The sequence below is a fragment of the Gallinula chloropus genome (genome assembly GCF_964237585.1).
Source record: "Gallinula chloropus genome assembly, chromosome: 3".
NCBI classification, from domain to species: domain Eukaryota; kingdom Metazoa; phylum Chordata; class Aves; order Gruiformes; family Rallidae; genus Gallinula; species Gallinula chloropus.
Genome location: NC_140087.1, coordinates 20,088,238 through 20,104,444, shown reverse-complemented (window position 1 = coordinate 20,104,444; position 16,207 = coordinate 20,088,238). Strand labels below are relative to the sequence as shown.

At 44.9% G+C, this 16,207-nt stretch overlaps 1 long non-coding RNA gene across 1 annotated transcript in view; it reads right to left on the bottom strand.

Moving 5' to 3' along the window:
• The window catches only part of LOC311190341, a 107,300-nt gene that overhangs the window by 49,588 nt on the left and 41,505 nt on the right, over positions 1-16,207 (bottom strand). The window contains exon 2 of the long non-coding RNA XR_014617205.1: positions 15,957-16,043. This is a non-coding gene — a long non-coding RNA (uncharacterized lncRNA). The remainder of the gene's footprint in view (positions 1-15,956; positions 16,044-16,207) is intronic.

Here is a 16,207-nt window from a genome sequence, read left to right as displayed (position 1 = left end):
AGCTCAGATCAGAAGGCAAGTGACTCAAGCCCTTGGGCATCCCTCACAAAACTGGGACCACCTTCCCAGAGGATGAGGCTACCTCAAAGGGTAGAGCTGGGGGAAAAGCAAGCATTTCTTTTTCATTCATACATGCCCACTCACCCCCCATGCTTTTGCACAACTTTACTGCTCTTAATGTGTATACTATAACCTCTCCAATGCCCCTTCCAGAAGTTTGTGTCCTTTCAAGCTCTCTCTTCCCAGGCAAAGATCCTACTGGTACGGGGTGGTAACTTCTCCAGCAGTGCAAAGGATCCTCAGCTTCAAGTGGTTGATTCACACTTGGACCAAAGCTGGATCCTCAACATGCTCTTGAAGGACAACACTTTACCAGTGTGGGCTGCCTCTTTCATGCTGTGCAGCTGAACCTGAGGGAGAAAGGAGTCCCACGGGCAAAGACCTGGTTTTTCTCTCTCTGAAGGATCTGAAAAGTCATGCTACTTCTATCTTACCCCAAAGGTTATGAGCCATGATCACAGAGCTAGTGAGTAGATGGATGATGGCTACATCTAGAGAAAAAGGGAAGAGAGATGCTGGGCATATGTTCTCTCCTCATCTTAAACACAACACTCACAAATGAGACTTAGCAAAGCCCAGACACCTACTGGTTAATAATGTCATTACTGAAATGAAAAGAACAACAAAAAATTACTCAAATAATTACGATCCCTTCACAACCTGTTTCTACAAAACAAGGAATCAAATAAATCTGTCTGGGATGAAGGGACCTTTTTAAGAATCAGATTGCACAATCACTAAACCCACACAGATTCAGTTTGTCTGAGCGAAGACACACAGGAGTATCCACTGTCTAAACTGGAGACAAGTTTAAGGAAAAAAAAAATACCCCTTTGCTCATTTACCAAAAATCTCATCACTAAACTTTAAAAAAAGACTCGCACAATAACTCAGAGTGGTCACTCTGCTTGAAATGCAAAGCTTTGGTATGGAAAGGAAGCACAGCTGAAGGGTTATATAAGTTTTTTCTTCTATTATTCTCCATTTCCTTTGCGCATGCCAGTCAAAACTATAAAATACTTGTGGGAGAAATGCAGAAGGCACGGTTTCACATTCCACAAGATCTGTTTCCATCTGCGGCGTGCAAGCCAGGCGACCACCCATGGAAGTCGGGCAAACATGATTTCGTCCACCAGTGCTGCAATCGCACACCAGAAGCTCTTCTCCATCAGTGCTTCGGCCTGTATTTACTATGAGGTAACCACCAAACCTCACGAACGTCTGAGCCCGTAGCAGCATCACCTCTACGTCTGCTCTGAAACAATGCTAAAGAGCAGCTCTGCATTTCCTCCTCCTGAGCAGCTGTGCCAAGTTCTAATTCAGTACTAAAATAGTTTGAACACACCATCCATGAGAACAAAAGGAGAAGAAAAAGTAGATAATCAATACAGGAGCCTGTAATATGAGCAGCTCTTTACTTCTCAAATCCTGCCACCCCCTGTGATAGAATGGTTTGGGTTGGAAGGGACCTGAACGATCATCTAGTTCCAACCCCCTGCCACAGGACACCCTCCGCTAGACCAGACTGCCCAAAGCCCCATCCAACCCCTTTTTTTCTCCTTCATCACAGTACTTTCACCCTAGTTTCACTGAGAAAAGGAAAGCAAAGGTAGGTCATCTGTAGTCTCAGGAAAGGGTATGACCAGCTATTTCCCCTTCTTAGCCCACTATTATGTTTTTTTTCTTTTCATATGCTGATCACAGAAAAATTTGGTAACTATTTCAGAGTCACTAAAAAGGAATCAGCCCCTCAGAGGCCAAGCTGGTTGAGAAACTTTGCTGGCTGAGGCAACAGAAGTAGGCATGACTTGCCTCTAACAAAGCAAAAGGCATTTGTTTTTAGTTAACTGGGTAAAGGGCAGTAAAACTTGGCCAAGTATTTATTTATTGGACTGGAGCGCCTGCAGTGAGGGGAGGGTGAGATGCGTGCAAGGTTTCTGTAATCCCAACCTTGGAAGGGAGGTAGAGTGAACTTTGGTTTCCCTGTTGGAAAAAGACAGCACAGAAAGCTTATGGTATCTATGTGATTTAGAAATGCTGATTTATAAAAACGATGTTCAAGGGTGGTGGGAACAGAGAAAGGTCTTTACAGCTTTCCCAATATGATATCTTTACTTAGGTATCTGTTGGCCATTACTTTCTGCCAGTCCAAGACAGCTGAGAGCATAAGGAGGTAACAAACCTCCAGTGAGAGCTTTGCTTTGCAGGAATGATGTTTTAATTTCAGCGGCGAGGAACGCTGACTGTATCCTGGGTGTCGCCGAAGCGTACCCCTCTGATCTCTCCAGTGGGTACACCAATTAAATTTAACAGAAGTAACAAGCATTTATGGAGCCTTATCTGGTCTCAACCCAAACTGACACTCAGCAGTGTTAACACTGAACAGAAATCAGCACATGCTACTATGTGGCCCCACCAACTGAGATGGAAAGGCTCATCTGCCTCTCAGTTGTGTATCCCCACTCAGTGGGGTAACATGACAGGGGAGGATAATGAGAGACCCCAACTCTAGATTCGTATCAACTCTGGCAAGCATGACTGACTGACAGATCACAGCAGGGCAAAACCACAGGAAAGCCTTCCACCAGGGATGGCATCGCGCAGGGATGCTGCAGAGGCTTGTTTGGATGTGTGATGGGGAGCAAGAAACAAAAACGAAGAGAAGAAACTGGATGACCTTGCAGTGCTTAACTGGAGCTGTCAGGCAACAGTTAATGCTGAGGAATCTTGCAATTCTGTTTATATTCTTTCACCACAAGCAGGTGTTGGGAAGCCCGGGACGGGAGGGGCACGCAGATAAAAAAAGAAAGAGGAACCACTTTTTTTTTTTTTTTTTTCTTTTTTTCTTTTTTTCTTTTTTAAAGACGACTGATGTGTTCAGATGAATCTCTTTTACCGACAGCCTCTTTTCCTGGAATCGGCACGGATGCCCATGTGTCACTCACTCCTGGGGCCTGCTGATAAACAGAGAGTGTACCTCAAACACTTAGGTTATGTTACCTGCTTGTGGTGGAGGACGACATGGTTTTCATGGGGTTCTGGGAGAACCGAGTGATTTTTAACAGGGACATTATTAAAACCTACAGCCTTTTAAAAAATTGTATTTGTTTTGCTGGGTTTTTTTTTTTTTTGTTATCTTCATACTATTACAGTCACGTGCTGCCGTGCTTACCATCTGTGAAAAGTGAGGAATGAAGGTGATCTGTCTCATTCCTTCCCTTGGTCACCTCACATACAGCTGTGCACAGGATTTTTACACCGATGGGTCTTGTACAGAGAAATGCTTTGACCTGCAGATTTCCCCCCACCCGCTGCTGCTCCTTGTCCAGTGCGGCAGCAACCTCGCTCTCTCCTTTCTTCTGCAGCTCTTTGTTGCTGAATGTCAGGGTCATCGGTGCCACTGGCTGACATGATTAGTGTGGCTGACATTACACCACTGCTCTAAAGGAAGCAGGCAGAGGGCAAGGGGAAAAAAAAAATACCCAACCCAACAAAACCACCCAAAACAAAACCTGCAGCCATTTTAGGTAGAAGGAATCAAGCTCAAATAGACATTAGTAACCTCGCTCTTTCAAATTAAAGAGAAGGTCCTTGCACCACAACGGACGTACACAGTGTTTCAACGTGCTCCCATGCTCACAAAATCAGTGCACTTCTGCCTGCCCCAACTCATATCCCAGAGGGTTCGCTCCAATTCTTCGAGATCATAAGCAAAGATTGGGGGGGGGTGGGGGGAGGGAGGAGGAGGGAACAGTGTAAAAAACAAAACAAAACCCAGCACATCAGACAGGAGATAAAGCCTGACCTGTGATTCAGCAGATTCAAATGCTCAGAAGTACAACAGCCTGTGCACTACTGAAAGACAGCAGCAGTCCATTACACGTATTGATTTGCAGCACTTTGTCAGCACTAATGATGTTACCTCATTAAAAGAGATAAATGCCCTACTGTTCTACCAAAAGCATCTGCTCCTTCCTCCTTCTCGCCTGTTCTCCAGCAGCTAAGAGCCTAGCAGCAGCACAGCGAAATCACATCAAAATCCAATGCTAAACTCACTTGCTAAGGTTGATTTTTTCTTAAAAAAAAACAAACCAAAACCTAGGGTTATTCTGTGTTTCCTAGCAGGTATCTCTTCTCTTGAAACCAAACAGGCAGAGAGAAGGAAAACAAAGCCCTGCGAACCACCACAGCGCCCTCCTGCCCACAAAGGACTTCTCAGAAAAGTAACCAATGTCTACCTCAGATAATTCACTGACCGTTAGGTACATGATACAGGGTGCAACTTTGATCAGAAGAGGTGAAGCGAGAGGTAAGGCAGTGATGATGACTTCTGTCCGTTAATGCCCAACGCGTTGCCACACACAAAACGCTGGTTTTGTTCCGACAGACTCCTCGTTACACGCAAAGGTAGCAGTTTACCATAATGAATGTTTTATGCATAATTCCTTTGTGTATAGGGTCTCCAAAGTACACATTATTAAAGTCTATTAAACTCTCTATTTAGCAGAATTACCAACGTGCCTTTGGGGAAATTATTACAATGAAGCCGTACCGGTATTTAAATTCCAGTTGTTTAACAATCTTTTCCTAATCACCAATCCAGGTATCAACATTAAAGTGCAGTCAGACTTCTTCCAGCATGGCATAAACCCATCTATGAGCTCCTTATGGAAGTTAATTTTAAAAATTAATATTTCAACTTGGCATGTTTTTTGTAATTAGCCTCAGACAGTTACTGCTTTAAAATAGGAACTCCTTCCTGATCCTCTTCACCAAAAAGGGCATGCCACAGTCAAGCCTGGCTACAGAAACAACCATGTGCAGCCATATGCTTTATATCAACATATCACTATCTACAAGATACCAACCTATTTAAAGAAAATTTGGCCAAGGTCCCATTCTTTACAAGCAGCTTTCCTATGAGAAAGGACCTGTCCTTGCATGGGACTGCATGGCTTTACAGATGGAGCAACCCAAAAGCTGCTCCAACTCGGTGTATGCCTCTGGTCCAGCTACTAAACTCTCTGAATTGTGTATAAAGCAACAACAGAGCAGCTACTGACAGCTGGTCACACCCCTCAGACAATTTCCCCTTGAAATACTGCACACCACAGCTATAGCTAGCTACTCTTTAGATGTTTTCACAGCAACAAGTCTTAAACTTAATTCCCAAGTTGTAAATGTGTGCCTACACGTCCTGTGATAAGAACAGGTATTGTAGCAATGGGAGGAGTCTCATGTTTCTCAGGGGAGAGGAAGGGAAACTTCAGCATACTAGAAATCACAGGATTCAGCTTCCTGGGGTGGAGGAGACCTGGATGCTGACCTTTCAGATTTCCTCTATGACCTCCAATAAATCACCATGTTCCTGCCTCCATTCTTCATCAGTGTGAGGGTGATATTTCACCCTATTTTAGATGCCCACATGTGCTCAGATTCTGTCTATGGGGCAGTTAGGCTCTCCAGCAAAGCCAACAAAGCAAGTTCTACCTGAACAGATGTCTTGTCCTTGCTACTACATCACACCGACACTTTTACAACTTCAACACCCGTTCACTTCTCAGTCAACTTCAACAACAAAACCAACATTAAAATCTTAAAAAAATGCTGGCAAAAGCCTTATTAAACCAGTGGACACAGAAACCAAATGCAAGCAATTAAGAGGTGCTGTTGAACAGGGTTTCACAGCAAACAAAAATGCAGAGTTTAAGCCATTGTACAACTTCATGTTTTGATGTGCTAGAATCAAAGTTTATGTCCAACTACAATTCAAAGTAGGTCTAAAGTTATCACTGGAAGCTGCTATATATAGTAAAGGTTCCTCTGACAATTATGAATCAAATACTGTCACCTCTATGGCTGCAAGGCAAATTCAATGCCCTCTGGCAGGCCTACTCAAGGAAGCTGTTTCCATCATGACTGAAAGTCTTTTGGAGAACGACCCTTGAACAAAAACCACAGCAAATGGGTAGGCCTATTTTAGCCATACACTAATTCCCCATAAATCAATGGACAAAAGTGCTTCCTTTCTCCAGTTACAAACCCTGAGCCAAATGCAACCTCATTGACTTTGCTCGAGTTACACATCCACTAGAGCAGACTTTGTCCTTGCGTGCAGTGGGAGGCCAAATCTCCCATAAATAAAGGAAACAATCTTCTAATCTTAACTGAAGTGGGATAAGGAACATCCCTTTCACCTCTAACAAGAAAACATACTTCTAAGAGACAGAAGGGAAAACACCACTAATTTCAGATGTTCAGTTCGCCTCTCCATTAGGAAAGACTCCTGGAAGCTTAGAAAGGACATGTTTTTCAGTCTTTTAAGGTTATTTTATCCCACTGCTGGTCAGAAATCCCAGAGTATCAGATGCTGTCTTAGAAAAGCCTCCAGTATCTACCTCGCTATCCATTAAAGAAGCATGTCTTCCATCTAGTTTGATGGGTTGGTAAATCAAGGCTGCAGGTCTACTGCCGCCTGAAGCCATCAGTCCCTTTTTCCTATCACTTGCCTCAACCCTAGTTTCATGAGAACAAAGTGAGATAGTTCTGCTGAGTTACCCTAAATCCAACCACATCTTTAGCTTAGTTAGATGCTGGCTGTCTTCAGCACATCAAGCAGCTCACAGTACAGCCTCCTAAACACCAAAGCAGATGCAAGGGGGAAGCCCTGGCCAAGGACACTGTGGTGAGGGAAAGTGGATGAACAGCGTAACTGGTTGCCATGAAACCTTTAGTCCCTGATGCCTACCAGAAGCCATTGTAAAAGCACAAGACTTAGTGTATGGCATCTAACACGTGCATTGCAATACGTGTTCTAATGTTCCCATCTCCTTACGTCCTTGTGCTTATCACACCAGGTGACAGACCTCACAAAAGCACCTGGCGTTACCATGTCACTTTTTTTTCTAGGGTATTGGGTGTAAACATGGTGCTGCCTTCATTTATTATTGTGGCACGTGGACAAACACCTACCTCAGCCAAGCTGTCGCCTTGTCTCTCCTGCCACCTACTGTACCGAAAATCAAAATATTTGTCACCAACTTGCATGTGTCTCCACTTGTTTGGACATACCAACCTTCGGTTCTTCTAGAAGTACCCCTGCGTGCATGGGGGAACTCCCTGCTGCTGTCACAACTCCTCCAGCGAAGCTATCCGGTGTTTCCTGATGAAGGCTAAATGCAGCACTTTGAGCTCTACTTAACTCACTGATGTTTCAGGGTTAAAATTAGCATTAAATACTAAAAATTCTCCGGAGTTTAGAGCATGAACTGCTCTCCCCTTTGTCCCTTAGAGAATTAATCACAGAAGGTTTATTTTAACCAGTGAACAGGCCACGATGGCCCATAAACCTCCATCCCTTTATTTGCCGTTATTTCCGATGACAACACTCACAAGGGGCAAAACCCAGCAGAAAAATAACTTCCCATTGGGCGTGTGACTGTCAGCCTGTGGGCAGGGGTGAAACTGTCGCTGCACTTGAGCTGCGTAACCAAATGAGCGTCACCCAAGAACAGACCTGCCAGATGCAAGAGTCTGCTTCAGACCGTGGTTTACCCTTGTCCTTTTAACCTCTTGCTCTCAAAAAAGCACGGCTGAGCAACTCTGGCTGTGCCACACACACCCCTGGCAGCGCAGTGCTACCCACACAAGATGCTGTCCCATGGTCCCGCTGCCTCCAACATCACCGGCTGCAGAAAGGGCTTCACAGACGCTTGTGCCCAAGTGGCATGGAGAAGTGTCCAAGGAGAAGACAATTATTTTGTCAAAATCATCTGGGTTCTACCATCAACCCAGACACTGTTAACAGTCACAGTGAATAGGCAGCAACAAGTTTGATTTGGTCCGGCACGGCCCCAGCCTACAGCAGAGGTTTCAAACCCACTCCTGGTACTACACTGAAACCAATAAGCAATCAAGCTGAAAACGAGTAGACAGATACCCCATGTTAATTATTTATGCCATCCTCCCAGAAGGCGTGATAGTTTTATTTTTTATGATTTTATTGTTAGTCTGGACAAAGTCCTCAAATAGAAAACAACAAGCTGAAGGTGCTAAAAAAAAATCTCGTTAACTTCCAGTAAGAAGCCACCTTGCAGGTGCTGGTTTATTTTCCCATATATGGCATTCCCTTTTACCTAATCAACAGCTTGGGGCTGGTTCTATGACAGCAGACATCTTTGATAAAAGGAATATTCTGATGAAGGAGATCAAGTAAACTATCAAAAGTATTTATTTATGCCGTGACCATAGTAATCAAGAGGTACCACATGTGGAACCATGCATCAGTTAAATGCATTTTAAATTTGATTCTTCACTGGTTGCAGTAAGGAAATCGTTGACTAGCCTGACTCTTTAGGGTCTTTATAGGCTGCAATTAGAGAAGCAGATACAGATGATAAACTGTTCTACTCCTGCAAAAGCAAGTCTTACTTCTGCAAGTAATCGTGAGCCTTTCATCTCAGTGCTTAGAATCTGATCAACTGAGAGAAAAAACATTAACATAATTCCACTCCCTCACAGATGAACATCTCTGAAAAATGAGGATGTCTCTTTTCCTTAAACAAAACTGACAAGGTTATAACTAAAAATACTTGTGCAACACACAGAGTTCGGTATGGACACGGGAAAACAACTGGCATGAGTATCTAAACCGGCCTGAGTGTCTAATCCCAGCTATTTAGCCCGCAAAATGCCTTAAGAGCTGCAATACGTCTACTTAAAGCCAAATACAGCCCACAAATATCTATTAAATTTATATGGGAGCAACAGCATGTTCCCATTAATTGCACAAAGGCTGCAAACAGTTAAGAAAAATCTTTTTACAGCACGTGATCGGAGGCAGCTTTTGCTGACACCGATTTAACCTATAAGAGAACCAAGACCAAACCCGAAAAGATCACATTAGCAGTCAGTAATGCTACAGGAGCTATCGGCTAAAAGCTAAGAGACTGAACAGAGCCTTAAAACAGCTTGGTGTTTTTAACACAAACTTGAAAAATCTACTACTGCAAGGGCGCTGTCAGAGGGTGCTCACACATCCTCACTAGAAACTCTCAGAAAACTCTCAGAGATCCCTAAGGATGCTCCAAGGGAATTAAAGAAGGCAATTTTACACACGCTGTGCTGTCTGCATTGATGCCTCACTAAACCAACAGGCAAAGTTTAATCTCCAAAAGGACTTCTACCTCTGCTGCACTCAACTGAACGGAAGGGAAAGAGGTTTCAAGATCGTTTGGTCTATGGCTGATGGAGTCCTCCTAGCAGAAATGGAAGTCAGTCGATGAGCAGGTGATAAGCTGCTCTCCGAGTTTCCCTTGCTTTGAGAGGAGCAGGGAGGCTGAGAGATTTTCAGAGCAGATTCTCCAAACAAGCTGTTACAAGAAGTCACTCTCCAGAAGGCTCGGCAGGAGGAAAAGGGAAGCAGGGAAATCACAGTTAATGGGATTTGGCCACAACCATTTGTCTGGGTTTCTGAATACATCACAAACAGTCCTGCACTTCACTACTGCACCAGTTCATTGCTGGATGAGAAAAATTTACATAGATTTAATGCCACGGATATTTAGATTAATCTGTTTAGAACAAATCTAGCCTCTCCCCTGGGATGCCCTGTAGATGTATACACGAAGAAGAGGAAATTGCCACCACTACATCATAACTTGCATGATTTTCTGTAAGGAGGAAGCTGTCAGGCTAGAGATTTATTTATTTTGAGGTTATTTCTTAAGTCCCATAAATGAATGGTTGCGATATGGGGAGGTCACCATCTCTGTGGGAGGGAATTGCTACCTGATCCGGTCAAGCAGGATAATTTGAGCTCAAAAGTAGAGGGTTACCTCGCTCTCAGAGCGTCTCTCCTTGGCACAACTTCAGGTGGAGGAAGGTTACACAGTTAAGGCAGAGGTCTTTGGAAGGAAACACAGTGCTCCCGTGCCTGGAGGAAAGCAATCAAACCAAGAAAACCCCTTTTTTCCAGTTTGGAAAGAGCAACCTCAACAAGAGGTTCTCGGAGCCTCCCACACCAAGATGGCCCTGCCCATGCAGCCTCCTTGGTGGGGGAGGCACTGAGGACCTACTGCTCATCTTTCAACCCAAGTTGGACGGCTTATGGTAGCAAGGAGAGAAAAAATACCACAGACTATGCCCTCTACCTGTGCAAACTGAAGCCAAGCACGGGACATGACGCAACACATAGTAACACCAAACTCATCCTTTCTCAGATCCCGAAGGAGGCAGCGCCACAGCATGTGCGAGGAGGGAAGATGCCAGCAGCAGAGAAGTTTCTGGTCTGGTCGTGAGATAGAGGAAGAGGCAGTAGGAGCAGAAGAATGGAAACGATAGGAGAAGCAAGATAAAAGAATTACGGGGCTGATAGCATCTTATAGACAGTGTACTTCTAGAAGAAGGGGAGGAAGTTGAGCAGCCGTGAAAGAGGGGGAAGGAAGAGTAAGGCTGATTTTCCTGATAGTTAGGTCATGAACGGTTCCTGAAATCTGTCTAGTTGGGCTGGTTGTCCAACGTAAAGATGCAAAAAGGAACAGATGCGGCATCTTCCGAGCGGAAAAAGGAGATATTGGGGAGTGGGGCACTGTGCAGCGGAATTAAAAAACCTACAAGTCTGCAAAGTGCCATAAACAGAGATTAAACCGTTGAGCTCTCTACTGATAACGAACGCCAACAGTTAACAGAGGAGTTGTGCAGAGTTGTCCACTAAGACAAAAATCCTAAAAACTTTGGCTCCTCACAAGCGTCTTTTCTTTTGGAAATCCCACAGTCACTGCTGGGAGATTAGCTTTATAAAGTGAGAATTTAACTGGAACTGCAGCTCTGGGTAACTACAGGAAATGTTGCTCACAGCAACAGAAAATGTAGGATAATTAGGTATTTTGGGGAAGAGGGGAAAGTAAGTTACAGTAACTATGCAAACAGAATAAATAACAATGTTGTCCTTCTCTGGGACCTTTCTGAGCATCACAGAGCAATCTACAGCCATTCTTCACTAAAAGCTGCCGTGCTATGGCCAGAGCTTACAGCTAAGTCTAGGTCCCAAGCATGGCCATATCTTCTCACCCTTATACTTCTACCCCCTGTGCGGACTCTCAGCCCAGACATCAGCTGCAAAGCTGAGGGGCGGGGACCCTGTGCAGTGTGGGACCCCAGCCGGGACTCGGGGTGCTGCCAAGTACTCCTTCAATGTAATTAATGAGGCGGCCTGATCAAGAGACACAGAAGACAAAAGGTTTCCACCGAGTGAGAAAACTCCCCACGCCAAACGTGCTCAGCGGCACAGCCCAGCAGGGCAAGCGGGCTGGGAAAGCCGGCCGCCTTTCAGACAAAACTGTAAAAAAGAAGCAGGAGGAGGAAAGAAAAGGAAGACAAGGTCAAGCAGAGGGAGGCAGGCTCCAGACAAACCGTACCCTCCCCAGAGGAAAGCACCTCAGCAGACACCACTGTGGAGCCTACAGAAGATGCTCCTCATTGGGGGAAAGGGTCAAGTTAAAATACAAACCCATGCTTACACACTCCCATGAGTTCCTTAACTGCAGATGAGGATTTAATGATACAGCTTGAACTGGACCTGTTTGATCGTACATGCTTTTCACCACTTTCCAGTTCCATTTTCTGCTCCTACTCTGATTTTTAATCAACATCAGGACAAAACATTAATGTTCAGATATTGCCTTGCTAAGAAATCCAGAGCAACTGGAAGTTACATTAGCAATATTTAAATACAGCCCATGTCTGTTTAATGGTTTGAATGCATCTCATTAGAACACTGCATAAATTAATCCAACCTAATTCTCTGGGATGCATCAAGATCTAAAAAGCCCCAAGTTTGATGTTCTCTCTTACCACCCACTTAAAAAACCCAAAACCAACACGCTGGGGTTAGCTTAGGTTGCAAACAGTAATAAAATCAACATTCAACTGAATAAATGCAATTTACTCCCTGATGTAATGAAGATCGTGCCACAACCAGTTCAAACCCCAAACAAGAAGAGGCTCCCTGCTGCCCCCTCCACACACACACACCTCCTCCCCGACTCCCATTTTTGCTGTTTTAGCAATGCCCAGCCTCAGCCTGCCCGCTCAGTATCCTGCATCTGCTCCCTCCATCCCTCCCCATCGCCCGAAACCATCCCTGGATGGAGCGAAACACGCGCTGCCGCTGCCGGGCTCCCCGTCCCCACCGCCCCGCTCGTGCTGGCGGCCAGACAAAGCAAACTCCGGTTGCATCACGGAGCAAACTCATTTTCCAGCAACCTCCCAGCCCGGAGTTTACCGCTACTGTAATCCGGTGCTGTCAACAACGCCGCCTTTGTTGCACGCCCGTGCGCGCGGCTCGCCTGTTGGTTGGTTTGTTGGCTTTATTGTTATTATTATTATTTATTTTAAAGGAGAATTTTTGTTATTTTTAAATGAGTAATCTGTTTTCGAGTGATTTCTCCTCCGCGCTGGCTCCACCCTGTACTGTAAACGAGACATTACCTTATACAAGAATGAATCTGCTGCATTCCTCTGTCTAGCTGCCTCGCAGCACATTTCCTACGCTCGCAGCAGCCCCGGCAGCAGCGCACGCTCTCCCACCCCTTCTCCCCCCCCCTTTTTTTTCCCCTTCTTTTTTTTTTCTTTCTTTCTCTTTTTTTTTTTTTTTTTTTTTCCTTTTCACTGCCTCGCTGTGTTTTTGTGTAAATGATCTCACATGACTCAACAAATCCATCTGCCTGGAGCAGGCCAAGTTTGGAGCCTTCCCAGGAGGGAGGAGAAGAATTGCTTTGTGGAAAGGACCTGGAGCTTTGCCCTTTCTCTGGCTCAAATTACCCGCCTGTCAGGCCTGACGGATTTGGCTAAAAATAAAAGGAAGCGGGCCGTGAAAAGGAGATGAATGAGCTCAGCAGTTCCTTAGATAACATGGGCCTGATGTCGCCCAAAGATCCCAGAGCAGGAACTCTGGATGCCGAGCATGGGAGTGCAGTGCTGCAGCCTAGGTGAACTTGGCTGAGTGGGGACCCAAAGCATTTTAAAGGAGGAAAACAAAAACAAGGCACAAAAATGGGAAAACGCAGCCGTACGCTGATGGAAATAACCAGATTAAAGACATGCGGGATGGGAAAACTGCCTGCTGCAGGTTTTGAGCTTGTAGAAGGGGAGATTTAGGGCATTTCCAGTGGGAAACAGGGGCGTGAGGGGGTGTGGCGGGGGACACACACGTGATGTCAGCCTCCTGCCCTGCCCGGGGAGCCTCAACATCCTCCCTGCAAATGCCTGCCCAGCGCCCGCAGCGGGTATTAAGCACTTAGTTTGGCAATGTAATGACACACTGCAACAATCTGTAATGTGAGGCAGTCAGCAAAGCCCTGGCTCGCAAAGCTCTTTCTCCTAACCATTAACCATATGTTTGGCTCCGCCGCCGCCTGAGCGAGCGGGTGTTCCAGCGCACCATCTGGTTTCTATCCACACAAGCAACTGCAAAGCACAGAGTATTTCCCTCCAGAGCCGCGTCTTCCTCCCCAGCTCCCCCTCCCCACCCGGCCCCCCACTCCTCCGCTCCCAGTCTTCCTCCTTCACCCCCCTTCAGTGGCATCCTTGCCTCCCCACCACGATGCTTGAAGCATTTGAGGACCGTGCGTCACCCTACCAAAGGTGCAGCAGAAGAGAGGGGGTGCTGCGGTGTGCTGCCCACCATGAGCTCACACCCATGTGCGTGCACACACACACACACACACACAGAGGGATTGCATTTGTCAGTGCATGGGGTACCATGTTAAAAAACAGGCGTGGTTTTGACGGGCCCAGGAGCCGCTGCAGTGCCCATCGCATCTCACTCGCACACACATGCGCGCAGGGAGCGTTCAAGTGGGATTACATCAACTCCATCCCAACACTGCAGATGGACATCAAAAATGAACCTAACAACAGGAGGACAATTAGCAGTGTTATCTCCTGTTCCCAAGTAGGGCTTTCTAGGCACAGCAGGTGTTGGTTCCCCAGCTCACCAAATTGAGGAGATTCTGGGGGGGTGGGGGAAAAGGGGAGGGGAAGGAGGAAAAAAGGGAGAAAGAAAGGTGAACAGAATGAAAGAGTGCTGAAGGAAAAGGAATGAAAATATTTACGTTTCCTGTGATAACTAAACAAGCTCTTTCTGAAACTATAAAAAAAGCTTTCAAGTGTTATATTTTAGAAGACCTTGCACCATATGTTTGCTTTATGATTTTATGAATTCTAACTACTATTTATGTTTTTAAAGCACTTCCATCCTTCTGTTTATTTCTGAAGTCACCTATGGGACATCACCAGTAATTTTCCTCTCAGGTTGGCCAATTTTAAGATTAATCATGACCTAATGCAAGTATTCAGGCATGCAAGCAATAGGATATTCAGCAAATCCCACACTTGCTCCTTTAAAATAAGTTTATACTCTACAATGAGTCACACATACAGTGTTTATCCAAGTTACCAGTGCTACAAGAAAAAAAAAGCCCATTACATTTGCAAATGCATACAAATCGCAGCTGTAAGCACCCAACTGCTTACACTAGGACTCGTTTCTATGACTGGATATTGATTTTTTAATAATGTGTCATTATACCAATGTTGATACAGCAACTATCTTCCCAGAGTATGCAATTTAATACTAAAAAGAAGCTGGCTGTAGGAAATACCAAATCCACACCCATTCACATGCCGTTTAAACGTCCTTCTTGGCCATGACTAAAGCGATGCAAAGCCACAACTGTGTTTTCCCCACCTAGCACCTAAAGAAAACGCAAAGGACCTGCCAGTTAAAAACAGCTCAGTCTAAGGCAACTGGCTCTGCTGACTTGCTTCTTGACAAACACTACAGAACTTTTCCAGTCAGTGCTGGAAAACAAGAGGCTACGTTGAAAAAGATGTATGTTTTTTGAATCTCCTCCTATGTGTGAGAAATTGGTGCAGAGAAAAGCACACTGTAGGCCCTTATCCTGGAATCAAATACATGTGGGGAAAACCCATATGCTTGTGAAAAGCCTGATGACTTCACTGGGATTGCCTAAGAAGTTTGAGGGTAGGATCTGGCCCCAATTATGTACATGGAGTGCAATTAGCACTGTAAACTCCCCCCCCTTCCTCTTCCACTCCCCCTCAGTGAGTGGAATAATTAAAATGATTAAAAACATAAGAGATGCATTTTAGCTAGCAACTTTTATTTCCTACAAAATAGGATCTAAATATGTTAAGGTCTGTTATAAAGATAAAATTGTTGCAAACGCATTAGTAGCATGCTTCAACATCACATGTTAGGTTTCCTACAACCATGGAACAAGAAATCGCCTTCACTGCCACAGAAAAAACAACCAGTGGTAGTCATCTCAAGCAGTTAAGGTCTAGGTCTGGGTCTTTTAGCAGATAATGATCTGCTCTGATCCAGAAATCTTTTAAAAGCGGGAATTCAAGGGAAATATTCATAGATTCAGAGCTGTGCAGTCTGAAGGGACAGCTAATCATTTGACCTTCTCCCATAAAACAGGCAAGGAGCTTCCCCGCCTACATTGACGCAGCTGTAAAGGGTTGAATTAGAGAATCTCTGAGGGTAAAAGAGAAAAAAAAAAAACCCCAACAAAAAAACCCATCGAAAAAACCCAACCTAACAAAAAAAGAGCAGCCTCAGATTCAACAGCGGGGCATAAAAGAAGGAGGCGACCGCAGCCTCAGCAATGTTGTCCTATTCAGCAATCACCATGCTGTGGGAACACTCAGACCCTCTTGTCTGGCCTGAATTAATTTAACAGCCAGCCTCTAGGCCTTGTTACACCTTGTCACCTTCCTCTGCTTCTCAGTCCCCGACAAAGGGCCGCTGTCAGCCTGCAACCTAGCCAGTCTTTAAAGCGTAATAAAAAGCAGTGTCACGTTATTACCTGAATCCACCGAGTCCTCCTGCCAGCAACGATGTTTACGCAATCACATTTTTCTGTCTTTAAGAACTTCTCTCTCGTGTCATCGCTCTGTGAGAAAAACAACACAAAAGAGAAAATCGATTACCTGCACACAGTTATCTGTTACCTGCACTGACTTTCCCAGCAGATATCTAGGTCTTTTAATTTTTTTTTTTTACCTGCCATGTGTCATAAAGATACTAAACAAGAAAAAGTCCTTTTCCCAAAATTGC